This window comes from Triturus cristatus, chromosome 7, assembly GCF_964204655.1.
Source record: "Triturus cristatus chromosome 7, aTriCri1.1, whole genome shotgun sequence".
Lineage (NCBI taxonomy): Eukaryota > Metazoa > Chordata > Amphibia > Caudata > Salamandridae > Triturus > Triturus cristatus.
The window spans coordinates 1,598,974,305-1,598,996,141 of NC_140590.1; the positions used below are offsets into that span (position 1 = coordinate 1,598,974,305).

The 21,837-nt window shown below is 44.9% G+C and overlaps 1 protein-coding gene across 3 annotated transcripts in view; it reads right to left on the bottom strand.

The window, feature by feature from the left end:
• LOC146812475 (chloride channel CLIC-like protein 1) overlaps positions 1 to 21,837 on the bottom strand; it is a 1,578,371-nt gene that overhangs the window by 1,251,161 nt on the left and 305,373 nt on the right. The window lies entirely within an intron of this gene.

A 21,837-nucleotide genomic window follows, 5' to 3' on the forward strand; every position in this document is an offset into this window, starting at 1 on the left:
GCAAAGCGGCCGTGAAAGTAAAAGTGATCGCGATCACGATCAAACATCAAAGCGCTAAAGTGAAAGTAATCGCGGTAAAGCGCGGCGCGCGCGCCCATGCACTGAAGCTCCAGGCTGGACTGATAGCACTTTTTGGAGCCCTCTCAAAAAGTCTCGCCAGACCAGCGCATGCGCTGGGTCAGGCGAGACCTAAACAGGGAGAGGCCGTTCCCGATTTCTTTACTCGCTTTGAGGAAGTGTTCCACGATTTTAGTGGGCAAGATACATCTACACCTATGGGTGCACATTTATTTATAGATCGATTTGTGGGAAATGTACTTCCCGAGATATCTGTTCGCTTAAAGAATTCTGAGTGTACATGGGCTTCAGTAACCCCGAAAGCTATATTCGATATGGCTCAGTATTATCAGAATCAGGTGACCGCTGAGCAAAAACAGAAAGAAGGAAAACTAAAAGAATTGAAAACTAAGGTAATGATGGTCCAGGCCGAGGTCAAACCTATGGTCAGAATTTCAGACAAACACCTCCAGTAGGGCCACCGCGTAGACAAACTCCACTAGGACTGGATCAATGTGCTTATTGTAAGGAGAAAGGACATTGGCGTTCCGAATGTCCTGTTTTAGCTGCTGGTGGGAGAGGAAGGGGACAAGTGAATGGTAGCCGGGGGACTTCAGCTCCAGGACAGCAGCCACAGCAGGTTCAAGCTCCAGAGAGAAATAGGTCAGGAAATTATTTTGATCAACAAAATAATCAATATTCTATGGAGGATTGGGAATCAGAGGAAGCTGTGGGAACACATTTTGCCTAGCACAGTGTAGGACAAGGAGGACCAGCTGAGATACCTGTAGACCAGTCAGGACCCTATATAACAGCCACCAGCCACCATACTTGGGCAGGTTCAGAAAATTTTTGTGGATACAGGGGCGACACGTAGTGCGATATCTCAGAAACTGGTCCCTGGGACACCCTTGTCTGGCCAAGTGATTACATCGATAGGATTTGATGGAACACTAACTCCTAGCCCTGTGTCCCAAAAATTGTCTTTGCAGGTTGAGAATTTTGTTGCTTCAGCCCTCTTTTTACTTCCCCCACACGCTCCAGATAATTTGATGGGACTTGATCTTTTGAAATATTTCCATGCTACTATACATTGTTCCCTATCTGGAGTATGTGTCATTTTTGGGAAAAAGACATTGCCTAAACAATATAATTTTTCTTTATGTTCGGATCTTGATTCTATCCCTTCATGTGTTTGGGCTACCGCTGACACAGATGTGGGAAGAATGGACATTTCCCCAGAACACATACAGGTTCGGGAGGATGCTTCCTTACTAAGGGTTCCGCAATATAAGATATCAAAAGAAGGTGAGGATGCGCTGATATCTATCATTGATGACATGATACGTACAGGAGTTGTTGAGGAAGATTCCTCTAATGTATGCAATAGCCCCATTCTCCCCATCCTAAAACGGGGCGATGGAACAGGGGACAAGATTTACCGATTCGTGATTGATTTAAGAGAAGTCTACAAAATAGTGAATCCTCAATATCCTGTCGTCTCTGATATTACGTCCTTGTTGACTTTAATCCCACCTACAGCCACTGTATTTTCTGTTATTGACCTCAAAATGCCTTTTTCTCTATTCCTATACATGAGAATAGTAGAGATTTATTCGGATTCTCATTACGGGGTCGCTCATTTAGATTTTGTAGGGCTCCACAAGGCTATACAGAAAGTCCCAGCATTTACAGTCAGGCACTTAAATGGCAGTTGGATGAACTTCTTTTGCCACCAGGAGTTACACTTGTGCAATATGTCGATGACATTTTGCTAGCCGCAGACACAGTTGAGCATTGTAAAGGGGCCACTGTCTCCCTATTGCATCATCTTGCTGTCAAGGGACATCAAGTCTCTAAGAATAAGCTGCAATATTGTCAGTCTGAGGCTACTTATTTGGGTCATCTCTTGTCTAAGGAAGGCCGCACTCTGACTAAAGACAGGATTCAAACTATCCAAAATTCCTATTCCAAGTACTCAAAAAGAAGTCAGGGCACTTCTTGGTATTACTTCCTACTGTAGACCGTGGATCCCCAACTTCTCACTTATCATCAAACCTTTTTTGTCCCTTGTTACCAAAGGAATGGGGATTCCTAACCTCCCATGGTTCTAAAATACAGCATGGCGAATTGGTAAATAGTCTTCTTACTGCCTTGACATTGCCAAAGAGTGTAGCCATTATCAAATGTAGTGCCCACAACAAAATTATAGATAATGTGGGACAAGGAAATGCCTTTGCAGACGAAGTTGCAAGAAATACTGCAAGTATACACACAAGTAGGATGTATGTATTACGATCCCTAGCTGAAAGATGGGAAAATATGTATACAGAGATCAAAGAAATACAGCAGTTAGCTATGGAGCTAGAAATGGCAGAATGGCAGAAGGAAGGAGAGTTAGATGATGAGGGGTGTTGGAGGTCAAAAGATATGTCGAAATGGAAGTTGGCCCCTACTTTACTGCCCAGATAATAGAGTACCTAATGAAGGGTTTAGGGGTAAAACAAAAGTTGCATGCTGCTAATTATCCCCAGGCAGCGGGTCTATTAGAGAGGTACAATGCCACATCGAATTTGAAACTAGCGAAGATAGAGGCAACAACAGGCCTGAATTGGCCAGATGCTTTACCCCTAGCGTTGTTATCTGTTCATTCCATCCCACATAGTAAGATTGGACTTTCTCCCTATAAAATAGTTTTTGGCAGGCCTTTGAATGTGTGTGGACACCTAAGGCCAAACATGATAAAAGAAATACAGTACCCTGTTTTGAGTGATTACCTGAAAAATTTGACTGAAAAGTTGTCTCTGATTTACCAGCAGGTGCATGAAGCTATAGCAGACAAATCAGAGGGTCCGGCTCATGGTCTCCAACCAGGGGAGTTCGTGTTGGTGAAGAACTTTCAACGCTCTAAGAATCTGGAGCCTCGTTGGAAGAACGTCAAGGAAGTCTTGTTGGCAACCCGAACTGCTGTCTGTATCACCAACAGACGCAATTGAATAAATGCTGCACATTACAAGCGAATCCCAGCAAATGTTCTCCAGCCAGAAGGCAGACATGATCTGAAAGACATCTTACAGACTCAGAAAAGTGTTGCTCCTCTGAACGAAGACACTTTGTTTCCTGATCAAACTACGCCTTCAGCAACAAGGTACGATTTACGACCAAGGAACGGAAGGAGCAGATAGAGATACCGGAGGACCAGTTTCAATCAGTGGAACGGTTCGGCTGTGACACAGTAGGATCACAGAATCGGCTGAACTAGGTTCAGAGGGGATTGTGATACGTGTTTAGTTGTGCCTGGATCTCTCTCCAATCTGTGGTTGTATCAATACCAAGAAGGAGAAATGCAGAAATTGGGATCCAAGTTGCGAAGCAATGACAAGACTCTGTGTATGGTGACTGATGATATTATTGATAATATTGGCAGCAGTTTTTTGGACAATGGAGAAAGTGATTCCGGCTCGAACCTTATTACCTACTACTACTCCTGTCCCCACGGAACATTATTACTTCACTCTTCCCCATCATGAGAAAAAACATCGGATGTCGTACCTCAATAACACTTTCATCCAAATGTTACATCATACTCATAAAGCTACAAACACTACGAATTGCTGGGTATGTGGAATGATGCCAGCCCACCAGAGGAAGGGAGGAACGCCTTTCATTCCCTTGCCATTTTCACATAATGGCTCCTGTAGAGCCTGATTCGCACTTTTGTGGGCCTCTGCAATTAGTAATATTACTCAAGCTGATGTAGGAAGACTCAATGCCCAGCTCAATTAGGTCTGTTACCCCGATGATGAAGGACTCCCGCAGGCCAGGGGAACTGTATGGGAAATGGAGTATCGCAGAGGAAATTCCTCCACAAGATATGTTTTTCCTAACACTCGAACAGCCAAAGGTAATGGACCTCCTGTTATCGCGGTAACCAGAGCCCAAGCAGATCTTTGTGTGAGCAGTATTGGCAGCATTCCCATAGGAATAAGTGACAGTACTACAGTATTGGATATCACAGGAACGAACAATAGCAGTTTTCTATCTTCCCAATAACACTTACTTCATTTGTGGAAACAAAGGTTATTACCATCTACCAGTCAGTTGGTCCGGTATATGTTATGTGTCCTTTTTGCTTCCTCTTGTGTTCTTTTTTTTTTTTTTTTTTTTTTTGAAACCGTTTATTGCAATTTCAAGTATATACAAGTATGGGCCTACAACCTTCCGGCCGGCCGCTAGAATGACAGGAGCATGTGACATACGTACAGAAAAGGCACTTGGCGTAGCAGAGAAGTAAATCAGGAGGTATCAAGGACGTGGGCCACATGACTCTGAGCCCACAATACGGTTTCAGTTTATACGAACACAACAACACAAAAAAACCACACCCGCAAGGCAACCCGCAGTCAAAGTAACAGCACGTGCACCTCAAATCGGGGACCCCAACCATCCACAGGAATCTAAAGAGGGGAAGGGGAGCAGATCAAGGACTGGGGGAACCCTGTGCCCAGGGCTGGGGGAGGGGGTCAACTAGGGGGACGGAGCTGGTGAGACAGCAGGCAGCAATGGTGGCTCGCAAATACCCCCGCGGTAGGCGTTCCAGGGGCCCCATACTTTCACCCACGCCCCAGGCTTACCCCTCGCCACATACACCACCTTTTCTCGGAACATGCACCAGTCCATGTGTTCTGTCCAGGCTGACACCACCGGGGGCCTCTGGGCTCCCCACAGCTGAGCGATGTCACGCTTAGCTACCATATATCCCAGAGTCACCCATCGCGTTTGCGGAACCGAGTAATCATTTGGTTCCCACACATTCAGCAAGCATCTCCTCGCTTCAGGCAACAGCGCGACATGCGTAACCGCTCGCAGGACCTCATGGACACCACGCCAGAATCGCTCCACCTTCGGGCATTCCCACAGAATATGCAAAAAGGTCGCCAAAGCACCACACCCACGCTTACACAACCCATCCGCGGTATAGCCCATACGCAGAAGCCTTGGCCCCGTCATGTAAACCCGGTGGAGTATCTTAAGCTGGACGAAGCGAAGGCGAGCCGGTATGGCCACCTCCTTCGGAGAGGCCACCGCGGAAATCCAGTCCTCGTCGTCCAACTCCAGCCCATCAGCAACCCAAGCCTCGCGGAGGCCAGTCAGCAAGCCGGAGCGGTCATTGATCAATTTCTTGTAAATGAGGGAGATCGTGCTGTCCGGAACGTGGCCGTCTAGCACTCTATCCTCCAGGGGGGGAGACTCCGGGATGGAGGCGACGTCTGGGAAGACGGAGCCCAGTGCGTGACGGACCTGCAAGTACCGAAAGTATTCACTGCCCTGCAGCTGAAACTCCGTCTGCAGCGTCTCGAATGTTTTGAATCCCCCCCTCGTCCAGAGATCCCCCACTTTACTGATGCCTATCGTGTCCCACTTCTCGAAGCCCCTCGAGGTCCACAGGGAACCCAACCGCTGCGGCGCATACAACGGTGACGCCCGGGTCAAACGGTCCTTCCACCCCATAGCTGCATTGGCCGCGTGCCACACTCGCACCATGACACGCGTGGGGCCCGTCAAGCGGGGATCGGGCGCGCCAGAGTAGAGCGCTCGATTGTAATCGCCACCAGGCAGGAGCATCTTGTCCATTTCAAATGCCGGGTTTAAAGCGGGCCCATAGAGGCCGTGATTAATTGCAGCCAGCTGGGAGGCCCAGTAATACCGCTTAATATCCGGGAGGGCAATCCCCCCGTCGTACCACGGGAGCGTCAACTTCGCCAGGGCTATACGCGGCCTCCCGTCCCAGAAAAGGCGGCGCTGTAGACTCTCCACCTCGCGGAAGTAGCGCGCCGGGACTAAGTCCATAGTATTCTGAAGAGCGTACAGGAAGCGCGGCAACGACATCATCTTAAACAATGCCGCCCGGCCGAGCGGCGAAAGCGGCAGACGCCGCCAGCGCACGACGTCTTCCTTCAAGCGCTGGAGGGGGGGAAGCAAGTTCCGCTCGTAGCGGGCCTCCGGGTCCAGCGTGATATAGACACTCCTCTTGTGTTCTTAGCACCTGCGTCTTATCACAAAGACCAAAAACTATTTAATGACATTTCTTTGAATCGATTTAAAAGAACTATAAATAATGATGAAGTAGATCAAACTGAAACTGCATTACAACAATATGTTGATTTTAATTTGAAACTCTCTTTCTTTGTTGGTGCAGCTTTAAATAGTAGAAAAATTAGGCGTTTGACCCGTGTGGTAGAGGCTGTGACAAATCAAACAGCGATAGCTCTTGGTAATATCACAGAAGAGCTCCAAATTACAAGGATTATAAACCTGCAAAACAGAATGGTGCTTGATGTAGTACTCGTGGTGGAGCATGTCGCATCATCGGTAGTAGCTGTTGTGTGTTCATTCCTGACCACGCCCCTTCTGTCTATGACGCCATTTCCAAATTACATAAAATAGCTACAGAAATATATCAAGACCAAGGAACCGGGTCCTGGTCCGAATGGTTACAGGGACTTATTTCCACTTGGGGTTGGAACTTATTAATGGGAATAGTAATTATAGGAGCCATCTTTCTCATTTACTGTTGCTGCATTTAATGTGCCCCTACGATATGTACAGCTTGTATAACCGCCTGTAATAATGTTAAACCTCCCCCAATTCATGTTCATGAATTGAATCGAGAAATGATGATGCACACTGAAATTTATGAACTTATGAATATTAACATACAAGATTAAATATATATACTTTTAAAAATTGATTCAGCATAGGCTGAAAAGTAAGGACTTAAAATGTAAAATCTGATTCTCTCATTTTTTGATTAAGCTATGCCTCATCTATTTTTCACCCCTGCCCTACTTCCAGCCCGGCTCTATCCTTGACACTGCATCTGTATAAACATGAGTAAAGAATCTAGATTGGGGCACTGTAGGCTGTGTGTACATGCAGAGTCAGCCCAAAAGAACAGCTGACGTCTGCTTGGGGTTTTTCAGACAATGGTAAAGCCTCAAGTAAAGTTTATCCAGATAGCATATCTTGTTGTGCAGCTTCAGGACGTGACAATTGCACAAGGCACCAAGGCTGTCGATTCTTACCGGTACCTCATTTGTGTTTTTTTCCCAAAGCTCTATTTACCTCTGGGCGTCCCTTGTTTGTGATCTCTTGCTATAAAAACCCAAGTACCCATCGTTCGGTGTGCTTCCTCCTTGAGTATCTCTATGGTGCTTGTCGGACGAGGCCCGATTCATGAATGCTAAATAATGACCTATGATTTGTACTTCGCTCCAGTGTCGATTCCTCCTTACTTGTTAAGAACCCGTGGACGAAGCGGTGACCCTGCACCAGTGGGTTATCAATAATCCGCTTCCACACATGTGTGCCTTGGACATTGAGCTCAGTCCCTCCCAATCTCGAATGTCCGCAGGAGTGAGGCTTTCCTCAAAAGAGGCTAGCTCAGCTCCTCGTTTTGGATTATACCATATTCCTGAACCAGGACAAGTGTGGTGTGCCCCACTTCATTGAACTTTGAACTTACCTCGTGGTCCCCTGCTTTGTCCTCTTGACTTATGACCACTGGCAGTGGCACTTTCTGTGCCCAACAGCTGCACAGTTCCAACCAGGCACAAACCTTTTCAGAACGATCAAAGAATTGAGTTTCTCCGTTGCAATCACTCGCAGCCATCTCGCATACAGGAGCACGTAAAATAGGTTAATTGCTTTGCTTGACCTTCAGGAATGATTTCCTCTGGGTTTGCACTTTGTGCATCTAGTCTGTATAAATAGCGATCCTGTGGTACTCATATTGCAGGAATCCCGCCTCCCTGGCTGCCTTTAAGATACAATTCCTGCCCTGGCAGTGAAAGATACAGTCAATCAAAGCTCGATGAGGAACCCCGGACAGGAGCAGGCCACTCAAGCTCATGTGCATGCTCCACAGGAAACATATTGGACAGCCCAGTCTTCTAGGAATCGCTTGGCAGAGTTCACATGCTCAGTAAACCCCAGGACACAGATGCTATTGCAGCACGAGTGACCGTCAGACTCCTCTGCTCTCTTTTTCAGTGCTTTGGTAACTGCAGTTATCTTTGCCATGTACTCCCAAAGGGTGGTGACCTACAAGCAGAGCTCCTCAATCAACTCTTCAGCGGCATGCACTTTATCCGCTATCTTCCAAAGGTTAGTCCAAAGAAGGTTTACATCAGTGGAAACAGCCAATTTTTTCTGCTCAAGTGCCATTCTGGAGCCCTGTATAGCAGCCAGAAGCTGCGTTCTCAATGGTTCCTCAACCAAGGTCCACTTTTCCCAGCGGGTGGGAAATTATCCCACCACGCAGCTCTCAGGGAAGGCCCCTGCAACAGTGAGCACAGGGTAACGGTGTTAGCCTGCTGAAGTATACCTTGTTCTTTCTCATGTCGACCCAAGAGACTCAATTTGTGCAAGGTGTAATCTCCCTGCGGAGAGAGAGAGACGGCTAAAGGGGTAAGCCAGTAGTGTGTTCAGATTCAGATATCCCCGGGGACATAGACCGGTCCCACCACGAAGGGACACCGCTCCTGGAGGATCATCAGCGGCTAGTCTCCAAGAAAGAGGCTTCGCCAGCTGCTCAGTTCCAGCAGGACATGAAAATCCCATATGCGTGCCAATTCAGTGTAGGGGGGGTCAAACAACCCTCCCAAGTAGCCAGTGGGTGTTTCTTACGGTTTTCCAGTTAAGCTTCCCCATCAGGGCCCCCTTGGACCCCCAACCCACAGGAAGGCGCATGGGACTCGGGAGGCAGAGAGGGCCAAGGGCTGCAGCAGACGCTTCACACTCACCGGTGCGGTGAGCCAGGCTCCAGCAGGAAGCTTCAGTGGCCTCCCCAGTTGTCCCAGTGTAGGCCTGGGCCCGCATCTCCCCACCAATTGAGATGACAGCAGCAACCCAGCACACAGAGTGGTGCATGAGCCGTAGGTGCAGGAAAATCAGAAGCCCAGCCTGAGCCAGCTCCAGAAGGTCTGCTCCTTACCGACAACAGCTGCCCCCCTGGCGGCCTCCTCAGGAAGGCACCATACTAGCACAGCTGAACGTGGCCCCAGCTGCAGATCTTCCCCCATACGTCATGGTGGGGGGTTAACCAGGCTCCTTTCCTCCACTGTGCCGCTACAGATGCTGGTAGAGGATACACACTTCACTGCGCAATCAGACAAAACTCAGCACCACTTGCGGCCAGCCAAAACTCCTGTAGGTGTAAACCACAGCGTAGCAGCAAGCCCCTGGGTCTTCAGCGCTGGCACCTCCGCGATGAATGTTCAGGAGGCCATGGCAGCCCGATCAGCGCTGTCTAGAATACGGTTGGGGGGAGGATTGTGTAGGATAATAGCTAGGGGTAGGAGGGGGGGGTCACAGAGCTCCCTAACAGCACATCCTGCCAGCTATCTTGCCTGGCATGCCCCCGTCATTTTTGTTTCAAAAAAATTAAGCATGGATAGTAGGAACGTGTTGGGGAAAAGCAGGATCTGATGGACAAAGAGTAACAGAATTAGCATAAATGTAACACAATACAACTTCTAAACCTAGAGTTTTCTTTTTTCAAACCGTAGAGAGATTTAAGAGCAAGTGTGGAGAAAATACTGCGGAAACCATAAATAGCATTATATAGCCAAAAGTTCAGGAAAACACGTTTTTCAAGCTAATGTCCCTAAATCGTGCATTGCCTAATAATGACTAAAAAAATTAACAAGGCCTGCCTGTTAACCAGCTGGAACCGGGGATGAATAATGCAATACAAAATAATTGTTCTTTGTGGAATAGTTTATTAAACAATCTCTGGACTGGAACGAGGTGGTTGGATCATGAACAACCAGTTTTGTAATGTTGCTCAACATTGCTCAATGTGGGGTTCAAAGAAGTGCTTCCCTCCTAAGATCAGTACAATGACCATTTTTTGGGAGTACTACATTATTCAATCAGAGTTGACAAAAAATAGAGAGATACCAAGGTTTATTATACCTCTGGGAGTGGTGTCTTGTTCCGCAGAATCTTTGCCAATATTGAGCAAGAACTTATCCTCCTGGAAACTTTTAGAAAGCAATGAGGACTAGAGATTAAGTTAATGTCAGAGCTATGTATCCTGACTGACCAAGATCACACTGGAGTTGACCTACCTAAACACCACTGGATTGGTGGGTCATCTTTCCATAACTCATTCAGCTCGCCAAGGCATGCAAGAGTATAAAGATCTTCCCGCATGCAAGAGTATAAAGATCTTCCCTTCGTGGAGAGATGATCAGCTGCCACTCAGTGTGCGCTGGGATGATCCCATAAATAGATGTCAGATTTTAGAGGCCTCCAAAAAACTTCTTTAGAGTCTTTGAAATTGAAGGCTTACAGCATGAAATCTTCTAATGTTCTGATCCAGCTACAGGCATCAATGCTTTATAATGAGCGAAAGCCTCGTTAGATGCACTGAAGATGATACCAGAGAATAATTATTTAATTCTCTTGCATACTTTGCAGCTTACGCCCCATGGCCAGAACAGTATTTCATCAATTTATCCATGTTATTGTGATCACATTACCAATATCGCAGGTGTCCAGGTTGATAGGCAACCTCGGTTTCAATGCAGGGGTGGTTGATAAATAAATTAGCTGGGTTATCACCGAGGTTCAAGGGACCGGCTGAGGGAAACAGAACAGTAGCAGGGACTGATTACTGTGAGGGAGGGAAGGTGGGTGTTGTACCAGCATCGTTGGCAATCGAAGTATAGGTAACAAAATGCATTTGGTCCAGGGACAGTAACATTGACTGTTGGTACAGGAGTCTATGCTGTCAAGATCTGGAAAGTCTTATCCTGATAGGTTTGCTGTTCAGTTTCTCAACTTCACAATGGCGCTTATAGCATAGAAAAATAAACCAGCCTTGCAACAGATCACAGTGTCCAGGCTGCAGTGTGAATCTGTCGGAAGGGTCTTCTCTCTGTCTGCCTTGTTTGAATAGTTCAAAGTAATCCAAGACATCCGCCACATAGGAAACCCTTACAGTGAAGATTAGAAAAAGACCATTGAAATTATGGAGGCTGGTAGCAACGGAACAAGGACATTGGAGAGTTCCTGGCTTTGTACGTGGGAGAGGGGGGCACAAGAGGATATTTGTCACCCACCGGAGTCTGATAATAAAGGTAAGAAAGCAAAGTCACGTACACTCAATCTGCTTAAGCAATTTAGAGATGGTCGTCAATGGCCATTGGGTCAGATCAAGGAAATACACTATTAGCGTTGCCTTGTTGGCTATTGCTGGCTCATTTTCTTTCTGTGCAGCAGTGAATTGTGATCCCATGGCACAGACTATGAAGATTTCAACGTTTTCTGCTTCTTTTGGACCCTCCGTCTTCTCAACATCCTCCTGCACTAATGGAACTGTGCTACTAAACAGAAAAGAAGATTAGAAGTTGTACTCGTCGGGTTTGGTTCGGACTCAATGGAAGGATGGTGGTTCCAGTGCTTGGTGCAATACCTCGGTGCTGCTCAAAAAAGTGATAAGTCTTAACTTCCCAGAACATACCCAGAAAGGGAGGAGTGCTCGCACTTTCAATGCAATGCATCAGTCTTACAAAGACAAGCTCATTTGCGTGGTGCCACTGGATAGTTGGACCAAGACGTGTCGGTGACGAGTTGAGTAAGAAGTTCAAGGTAAAAGCAGGGCAGGGGTCATTTGGTTTGGTGATAAGCTCTCCGTGCATAAGAAAATCAGGCTTCCATTTGACAAACATGGGATAAAAAAGAAAGGAATCTTGGCCACGAATACATCTTTCAACATGCACTGTGCGATCTACGCATAGTTCAGAAATTACTGTTTTGGAATTCCTTTTCCACTCCCAAAACTCTTCAAAGTCGGAATTGACAAAAACAAAATTTGAGCCTTACTGTAAGCTTGGCAAGGCAGGAAGTAACTTACAGATTATCATGTTACAGTCATGGGAACTTCACAGAAGCCCCCCCAAAAGCATCTGAACCATCGTCCTAGTTCAAACCTCCTTTGATGCTATCAACACCTCCTTATTGGAAGCTGCCCCTTTAAATGACAAAAAAGGTACAGCATATTTCCAAGGTCATTAATGAAAGGAGCTTTACAACCTTGTATTCCTCCAAACCCGGATTAATACACAGGCTGGTGCATAAAACGAGATACAAGCTCTAACTTTTCCTAATGAAAACCTTCTGGTTATAGCTATCAGAGTCGTTATTATAAATCGCTGCTGTGTTTAGATAAAAGCCAATTTACAATGTTACCAGGGGTTTGCAGTGGCGCCTCTAGAAGTGAATTTTAGTGGGAGGCAAACACTGATTCACAGACAAAACTGGTGGGACCACCTACAAAGGTTATATTATAATCTGTATATATGTGTGCATATATGTATCTATATTCGCATACAAAATCAAAAGTAAACATTTTAAGTAACACTGCTTCGCAATGAAAGGTGGAAGGCCAAATTATTGTGTGTGGCAAGGTGCAGCTTTGTCTATGTTGCTTCCTAGAACATTCAGCAGCTGTGGTGTGGTGCCGGGGCACAAGGTGGGGGAGGCAGGACAAATATTTCTGGGGCAAAGGCCACATCTGCCGCGCCCCCTTTCGAAATACCACTGGGGTTTTTGAGGCATGCCTCAACAAACACTGCGTAGAACATTGCCTACAGCACTGGTGAATGTATTTTGTAGCATGGCTCGCACAGCTCTCGCAGTTTGTCAGTTATACCTACATTCAACATGTTTTTCTGGGTACAATCCCCTCAAATGCTGGGTGTCAGGCTTAACTAGACCAGGAGTCACAGCCACCAGCAATAATGAACGCTTATTCTATGGCATTCTTAGCTGCTGTACTAATGAGAAGGTGGGCAACTCAGAGACATATCACCCAAATCAAATGGTATATACTGTCCACCCACTTCGTGCTATAAGGAAAAAAATATTCAACACCAAATCTCTTTCCCCACCACCAAAGCTATACCAGCCCTGTAAAACTCGACTATAGTAAATGTGATTTCTGCTAAACAAAGTAAGGTTATAAGGGAATTCCTGAATTAACCTATGTGATCTATATATATATAAATGGAGAGAGCGCGCGAGAGAACAATTATAAAAACGACTTATTAAAATTAAGAATAGAAGGTATACTCACTGTTGGAAGCAAAACAAATGTATGCAATGACATACTTAATATGATTATCTATCTTTATAGGTATCACCACATAGGGTACAGTGGATAACAATGGCAATGAGGAAAAAGAAAATCAAGTGAACATATATACTTTTATTTAAGCAAAACAAAAAATATATTTTCTTGATCATTTCACTTGTTGATTGCACAATCCTTGCATTGAGTTCATATAGGGATTTCATCACTCTATTCAAAAGTACAATGTCCACCCAGACACAGTTCTAACATTCCTGGGAAAAACACAAAGGGACTAGGCGGTTGTTTTTTACCGTCCAAATTTCGTATTTATGGATCTTGGTGCTTGATACATTTTAAGAATTGGAAATCCTCTTGATATCAGAAATTGACGCATTTCGGCCCATTACAATGGGCCTCCTCAGGACAGGACACAAGGACGTAAAATAATAAAACTGAGTATATTGGTGTAACACACTTCAATCAAAGCATACCAATTCACCGGTGCAGGATTCTCTCTAGTGGTGTCAGGCCGGCCTCAAAAATGCGACCAGCACGCAATAATGAGGCTCCAGACATCCCAGCTGGCCTTTATGCATACATTAAAAAGTCGTATATAAGGGCCTCAGGCCTTTTTTAATGTGACAGAGTTATTCAAGGGCCTATCCAACGAGACGGATGAATACTTGTTGAATTTTCGTACACTAATAAATGAAACCGAGAAAGCAAGTGTGTCACCGGTAATCATCTCTGGTCACTATCCAGAATAAGGAAGCCTAAAGACAGAGATAAACACATATGCTGAATCAATGTGCAAAAGACGAACTGTTCATGAAAAAGTTATAAAAGAAGGAATGACGTGAAATACAAAGATACAAGAATCAAAATAATCGACATAGAAAGGGACTTAAAGAAACAAAAAATTTAAAGAAAATAATACAAACAATCCCTTAAAGGGTGCAGAAAAAGTATCGGAACTAAACTATACAAGCAAAGCAATTCAGTGGAAAGAGAATACTAGTGCTTTTAATAGAAACAAATGCACTACTACACAATAAACAAAGCTAGTCCAAGCAACCAGATGGTTATTACAAAACCAGAGGAAGCTGTGTAAGTAATGAAGAAATCAATAATGCATTGCAATAGTTCTACTCAATGTTGCATAAAGAAGAAAAAGAAATCAGGATGTAAAGAAACTGCTCTTTCTCTCAGACACACTAATTAAAAAAATGTAGAACTGAAATGTCACATTTGCAAAGAAGATCTCTGTCTTAAATTCTCACAGATGTATTGTTTGATCATTGCCCTCACATGCACTTGAAAAATTACAAATATGTTATTTATTTGAAACGTTTAATATAGCGCAAAACATGACCCTCACAGGTGTCCGAGCGCTTTTCAATAGCTAGAGAGGATAGAATAATACAATGACTTGTGTCAAACAAAATAACTAGTACAATTCGAACAATAAAAGATAAGGCAACACCCCATATGAGGGTGGTGACACTTCAATGTAATAACCACTAAATCAGACAGGACGCAAGTAGTAAAATTGGTGTCATAGTCTAAAGCAGTGTAGGCGAAGGCAAAACCCCATGAGAGGGTGGGGACATCACAGTGTTAGGGCAGACCGATCAGAGATGGCAAAACATAAAAACAAGTAGTAAACAATGTCATAATATAGAAACAGTGCAAAGATCTAGCAACATCACTATAAGGTGGTGTCACCTCAATGTTGACACAGAAATCAAAAGAACAATATTGAAACAAGCTAGCAGTGATTGTAATGTGTGGTTGATAAGTAATTATCTGCTCGGCAAGGGAGTTGCTGGGTTCTTAAGGCAGAAATTTGTTCATGAGTAAAAGTTTAACTTCTTTCAAGAAGAATGTAGTAGAAGGGTTTAGCCTTAGTTCCGTGGGGAGGGATTTCCGAATTCTCTGGGCAAAGCCCAAGAAAGCTCAGTTATATGTTTTCTTGTTAGAGAATATCTGAGACTTCAACAGTAAAATACTGGAGCTTCTAGAGGATCCAGAGCCTCCCGAATTCAAGCTTCTGAGCGAGGTAGCTTGAGGTATTAAGGTGTAGAGCTTTGTGGGTCATGAATGCAATTTTCAGTTGAATTCTTGCTTCATAGGGGAGCCAGTTGAGGGATTTCAAATCAGGGGTTATGTGATTGTTTCTTTTTGATCCTTTGAAGAGCCTTGCAGCAAAGTTAAGGGAGGTCCTTAGTGGGGCTGTTTTGGAATTTGGCAAACCGCAAAGAAAAGCACTTCCATAGTCCAATCTGGGAAGCACTAGGGCTTGGACGGCCGTATTGAACTCAGTGCAGGTGAGGAAGGGTTCTAATTTTCTTAAAATGTTAATTTGGTGGTTAGCTCCTTTGATGGAAGCTCTAATGAGTTTCTGTATATTAAGGTTCTTGTCCCCCACATATAGATGACTGTGATTTATTCATACACTCAGAGACCCTCTGCGGTCATATGTAGGAACCCCCGTAGTATAGGCTGGAGACTTTAACTGTGACGCACTGGACGGACACCACAGAGAGTCCACACTAAATCGAACATGACCGCTGCCCTCCAGGGGTCACAAATCGCTTGGGTTATGTAGACACATGGCGTGTGATGCACCCGGGGGAGGGGGTTACACCTGCTACAACCCTACACACTCAGCTTTCAGTAAATTAGATCAGTTCCTATTATCTGAAGGAACCGCCATGACAGCACTTCAGATACAGATACAGATGCTGGGGCGATTTCTTTCAGACCATGCCCTTATGCTGCTGGAGTGTGGCACTGGCGGTGGCCGACCAAGGGTCACCCTTTGGTGACTGAAGCTCTGAAAGATGACATATTCCGGGGGGAACTTAGAGAGCTGACCAGGGTTACTCTGACAATAATTGGGGCTCCACCGCTGGGAGGGGGCTGCTCAGAGGAGCATCACACAACACAAGGCTGTATATCTATAGAGCTGAGAGGGGCTTGAAAAGAAAGCAATTCCAAATAAGTTTATCTGTCAGCAGATTTCTGAAAAAAAGCACATCAATACATAAATCTTTGTATCCATTATCGCAACTCAAGAAAAGCATATGGTAATGATTGCACCCGAGTCATTTCTCACTGTCACCTAGGAGTTTTACTATGTAAATCCACAGTAAAATTGCCCACTTGTTTCTGACCGATCTGGAGGGGCGCAAAGTAAAGTGGAGTGGCTCAGAGTGGCATGCAGGGGCGCAGAGTGGCGTGCAGAGTGGCGAGGCATTTTGTCGTAGAGTGGAGAAGCGTGAAGGGTTGTAGAGTGGAATGGAGTGTCATAGAGCAGAGGGACGTAAAGTGGAGGGGCATAGAGTGGAGTAAAGTGTTGTGGAGTGGTATAGAGTGTGGTAGAGTGGAGTAAAGTGGCGTAGAGGGACATGGAGTAGAGCGGCATGGAGGGACGTGGATAGTGGTGCGGTAAAGAGTGTAGAGTCGTGGGGTAGAGTGTCACAGAATGGAGAGGCATACAGTGGAGAGGAGTGGCGGAGTGGAGTATGTATGATGTGGTAGTGCACTGGCATTTAGACAGCACATCTTCAATTGAAATGATCGTTACATTTGCACAGACAAACAGTTTTACTTATAAAATGATACAGCACACAAACAATAACGTGTGGAAATGGCATCACCAATTGTACTGATTTGTTTTGATCCTATTAAAATATTTGTTTCCTGCAAACATCAGAATCACATAAAAATGTGCTTCATTTGTGCTTTCCTAATTCTGAAATATTTGCACAGTTCATTTACAGACATTTAAATTGTGTTGTGTGCTGGAAAAAAGCATTTCCTTACACACCGCCAGATTGTCAGATAAATTCTCTCACTTTGAAGTCAGAGAACGAAAAGGAAACACCAAGCTCCCTCAGAAGACAAAACCTCACACCTGACCTTTGAATGCACAGCAAAGGCGATAAGAACAACATTTGCTGGCCTGTTTACAGAAAGCAAGCACTCATGGAAGAATACAATAAACAGGCTATACTCCACTGGAGGGACAAAGACACGCTGGACAGCCTAAAAGCATTAAAGCCAGCAGATAGAGAGCAAGCAACTGTGAGTTACAAAACACAAAGCTAATGTTAAGTAATGGGAGGAATGCATTCCCAGGAAAGCTTTCAGAATGTCCCCAAGAAGTCTTTAGCTGGTAGGCTTCTCACTAAGAACTGGAAGCCTAAAGATGGAATGAAGACAAACGTTCATCAAACCATAAGTGGAAGAGTACAGCTTTTGTTTTTTAATAGCTGCTGCACAGAACAGTCCTCTAAATATCAATGACAGCTTAAAAATATATTTAGTAGATTGGTTTAAGCGCATATGCATGTTCCAAACTAAATTTTTGGGAAGAATTGTGTATACCATTACCTAAGTCAGAATTTTCTTTAAAAAAAAAAAAGGAAACGTGTAAATATGAAAGATATTCTTAGATCACCGTGTATCAGTATGAAGCTGTGCAAGAGCACAACATTTATGAGTAAGCATTGTTGGAATCTACTATTGTTTCCTGAACCCTTTGACTAGCCACAGCACCTAAAAGCATCAGTTAAAGACAAAAAGCACTTGTTGGTCAGTGTTCAAATCGTCATCCAGAAGAGAAGAGTCGTGCAGTGAGAAGCCTCACCTAGCTGTGGCTTGTTGTACCATAGTAAAAGATGTAGCTGGTTCTTTGAGCTCCTTGGGTCTGTGTTCGGTGACTGCCACCTTGTTGGTTGAATGCGATACAACGCGAACAAGGAGTGCAACAGGACAGTGGCTTTAGCGCCAAAATGTTGTCATTCCACGTGGTCTCAGAAGCCAACTTTAGTGTACGGGCTCAGTAAGCTGTATGGATGAAGAACAGCTTGTTGGACATAGATCGAAAAAAATTAAAACCCCAATGTACACACAGTGCGGTAGAAGTAGTAAATTCTCCTATACACCCCTTTTCCTGACTTTTACTCCTGTCAAGGTGGACCACTAATAAAGGACTTCTGGTGGTACCTCCTTAGGCAGTTTTATATCTTTTTTCTTTCTCCACCAGTGATCCCTCACAAGGGAGACTTTTTCCCTTTTTCCTTTCCTTCTTTACCTCACAAAAAAAATCAGCGCACCGCCCAGTGTGTTGGTCTGCACCTGCGCGTTGTAAGCAGCCCTATGATGAAGCATGCCACTATATAGTGGGTGAGGGCAGTATTAAAAAATCTGTTGATTTTCCCCTCTATCCCTCTTCTTTAACCCTTTCCCTACGTTCTCTTTTGGATAGAGACACAGACAGAATAATTCGCGGCAGGGTCTCTTTTGTGATGTTATTTAGCCCTCTTTTTGTGAGTTTTGGTCCCTGCACCACAAAATTACCTTCTGCATCCGCACTTTAATACAGCTGTGCAGAGCTAAAAATACGTTTTGTCAAGCAGGGATACAGTGTAATAATGCCTGTCCATAAACTGAAACTTCCCTGCTTATGCTATTGTAGCATAGGAGCTGGACTGGTGAAAATGCTGTTCACTGATCGAAGTTTTGCATGTATACATTCATGCATCTGCTATGTATATATTCAGAGCCACTGAAAATATGCGGCAGGAGAGGACCAAATGCAGCAGCCTTGACTAAATTATGCAGCAAGAAAAGCCAAATTAAGTAGCATAATGCAGCACATTTTGGGATCGTATTACTTCATTATTTTGCCATTTTTATCCATATTAGCACTGCCTTAGCAACGGTTTGACCTCACTACTACCAATTTACCACCCAAATGGAGCAATAAGCTACAGAAATATGACCAGTCAACCAATGTGAAAGTCCTTCCACTGCACAGTAACACTTGCCGCTGCTTTTTTAGTAACTTTTGTTCCGTTTGAGTTTGAAACAATTATTTTAAATCTGCAAATTATGCAGCGGATGATGGATATTGTGGAAAATGCAGCATGCCCATGAGTATGTGGAAAACGCGGTTGCAGAATCGCGTAATTACAGTGGCTTTGTATATAGTGCTCAAATTCCTTTAGGATTAAAGCGCTTACTGCTTCTAGTTGGGAAAGAAAGGTGGCAACACAGTTGAGCAGCAATAGTTTCAAAGACCATTATACTACTGCCAAGGGAAGAGAGACGTTTTTGGTTTCCTGTTGAAAAATGTGACTTTGGGTGAGTGGGAGAGCATCCCACTGCCAGTTTCGACTCACTCAGGATTCATGGCTTACATGGCAAGGCTTACACTTTGGGGTAGTTAACCACTCAGGGTGCTGAAAGAATGTAAGGCTTTAAACACCTTTCAGGGTAGTTGGGGCAGGGGGGACGGTACAGTACTTTGATAAATGATAGATGAGTTTATTATTTTTAATATCAATTATTTTTATCGTTTTTCACAAAAAGAGAATCTGATTAGCTGCTATCTGTTTTTAAAACACGTAGTCTTATTACATTTTGCTCATTTTAATCTCGAAGTTTTGTATATGTAAGGTATGTATGTCTTGCTTTTATGATTATATTTTTAATCAAAATAAAGTATCAATTCCCCAGGATTAGCGTTACAGTGATAAAATACAGGATTAATTATATAGTTACAGAGAACCAGCCTGATGTTGAAGGTATTTGTTCCTGCACCTCCTTGCATTATTCAACTACAGTGGCCCCACCAAGCACTCCATATTTTATGATACATGGGTGGGCAGCCCCGTGACCTGTATACTGTTTCTTCTGCACAAATGTGCATTCCACGTGTCCATCCCCCCAGCCCAGGAGGGTCAGATGCAATCCAGTGTCTGGCAATGTTGTGCTTTGCCACCAGCAGGCCCATCGCCACAGGGTGTCAAGCGCCTGCACCGTCCACCTTCTTGTCCAAACACCAGTATGGAAAGTTTAGGGTCAAGGGACAGGGGGTATCCCACTGTTCTGCTTAAGATGCTTTGAATTTTAATAAACTTTGAGACACACACGTCTGTGGGACTGGCACAGTGTTGGATCATTTCTTGCTCCCTCTAAATGTCTTGAATCCAGCGTTTTGGGCAGTAGATCACCTTTCACGGGCGGACTGCGCCGTTTCTGTATATGATTTTAGCTCCCTGAATCGGCTATGCAGACGTTTCCCGAGGAGCTTCACGTGGGAGCAGCTGGCTTGCATTAGATGGTCTGTTTGCTTCGTCATTCTTCGTCATGCTCAGCAAGGCATGGAAGAGACCTCGGAGGGGCTTGAACCTCGGGTTTAAGGTTCACGGTCCATGCCCTTCAACATTTACTATCCTACTCGTTTCTTCTTTATTAGCGGTCTGTAACGTGAGGCCCTTCAGTGGCCGTTACCTGGTTTGACTTCTACCTCCCTTTTATTTGGATTGAGGTTTTGATGCGGTGAACACAGCTCGAGATTCTCTTTGGGTCTGTAAACTGCACGTGGGACGTTTTATGAGCGGCAAGGCTTAAGTGGAATGTGCGATCCTGCCAAATTCATGTTGAAATTCAGTTGTTATGGGGGAAAAAAAGTAAATGCCGTAGTTTTTGTCTTCGTGTTTCGTGGTGGATTCCAATTCAGCTTGTCATCTAATTAGCCTTTACTTGGTAGGGTCTGCTTCCCGTGTGATGGTGGGCCGCTCTTCTCGTTCAAATACTTTGGTGTCAGGCCCGAGGCAGTGGTGCCCGGGTTGTCATGCTGCATCGAGACACTTCAAGGGAACACACATGCATGGGCGTCCACAACATTCTTTTCTATCCTTCTCTTAATTGCTCTCTCCCGCTCTTTGTGCCTCCCTCTTTCTTTAGCCACCGAGTCTCACGGGGTTTCTCATTCCTTTATTCTTTCTCGCGTTCTCACTTTATTTTGTCTCTCTTTTTTCCTATCACCTGCTCCTTCTCTCCACCTTTCTCTTTCCAGCCATGCCCCTATGCTCAATTTTACTGTTCATTTCTCTTGTTTACTCTCTCCCACCTTTGCCTTGTCTTGCTTGATCATCTCCATATTTCTCCCTTCTTCGTTTTTACTCACTATCTCACGATCACATTGCTTTAGGAGCCATAGCCATGTGGTACCCACCCACTGCTGCGAAACGTGTCGCTGGTGATTTGCTCGAGCGCGGCTTAATTTTCAAATTGCCAGTGCCAGGCAACATTTGAAGGGAGTTTGTTACGATGCAGCAGGGTCGGGGGGCAAACAGCGCTTAGAGCCACAGTGAACGAGGCCGGTGCAGAGTGCTGCTGCTGTGCGCACGACACATGCTTCTTCTCTGTCCTGTCTGTCTCCGAGGTGCGAGTCTGGGCACTCTGTTGGGGGCTGGCGGACACCCCCTGCCCCCACCCCGAACGCCCATGCACACATGTGCGATTTACAAACGTGTGCTGCAATCATGGGCGTCCGCAGAAATTTTTCCAGGGGGGGGGCGAACCTGGCAAATGAAGGGGCGTGGCTAATGTTAATCAATAGGGGCGGGGCTAAAGTGGCAGACAATCAGGATCGGGTAATGTTCAGGCCAACCTGAGAAAAACAAGCATAGGCATAGCTAATAGGTCTCGCCTTTGGGACCTTATGACTGACTCACTGACTGAAGAACTTATATAGCTCACTTTTGCCGAGGCGTCTTGGCGCTGGGTAAGTATGATGCCGGCAGTATAAGTATTTAGTTCTGCAGCAGGTCCCAAAGGCG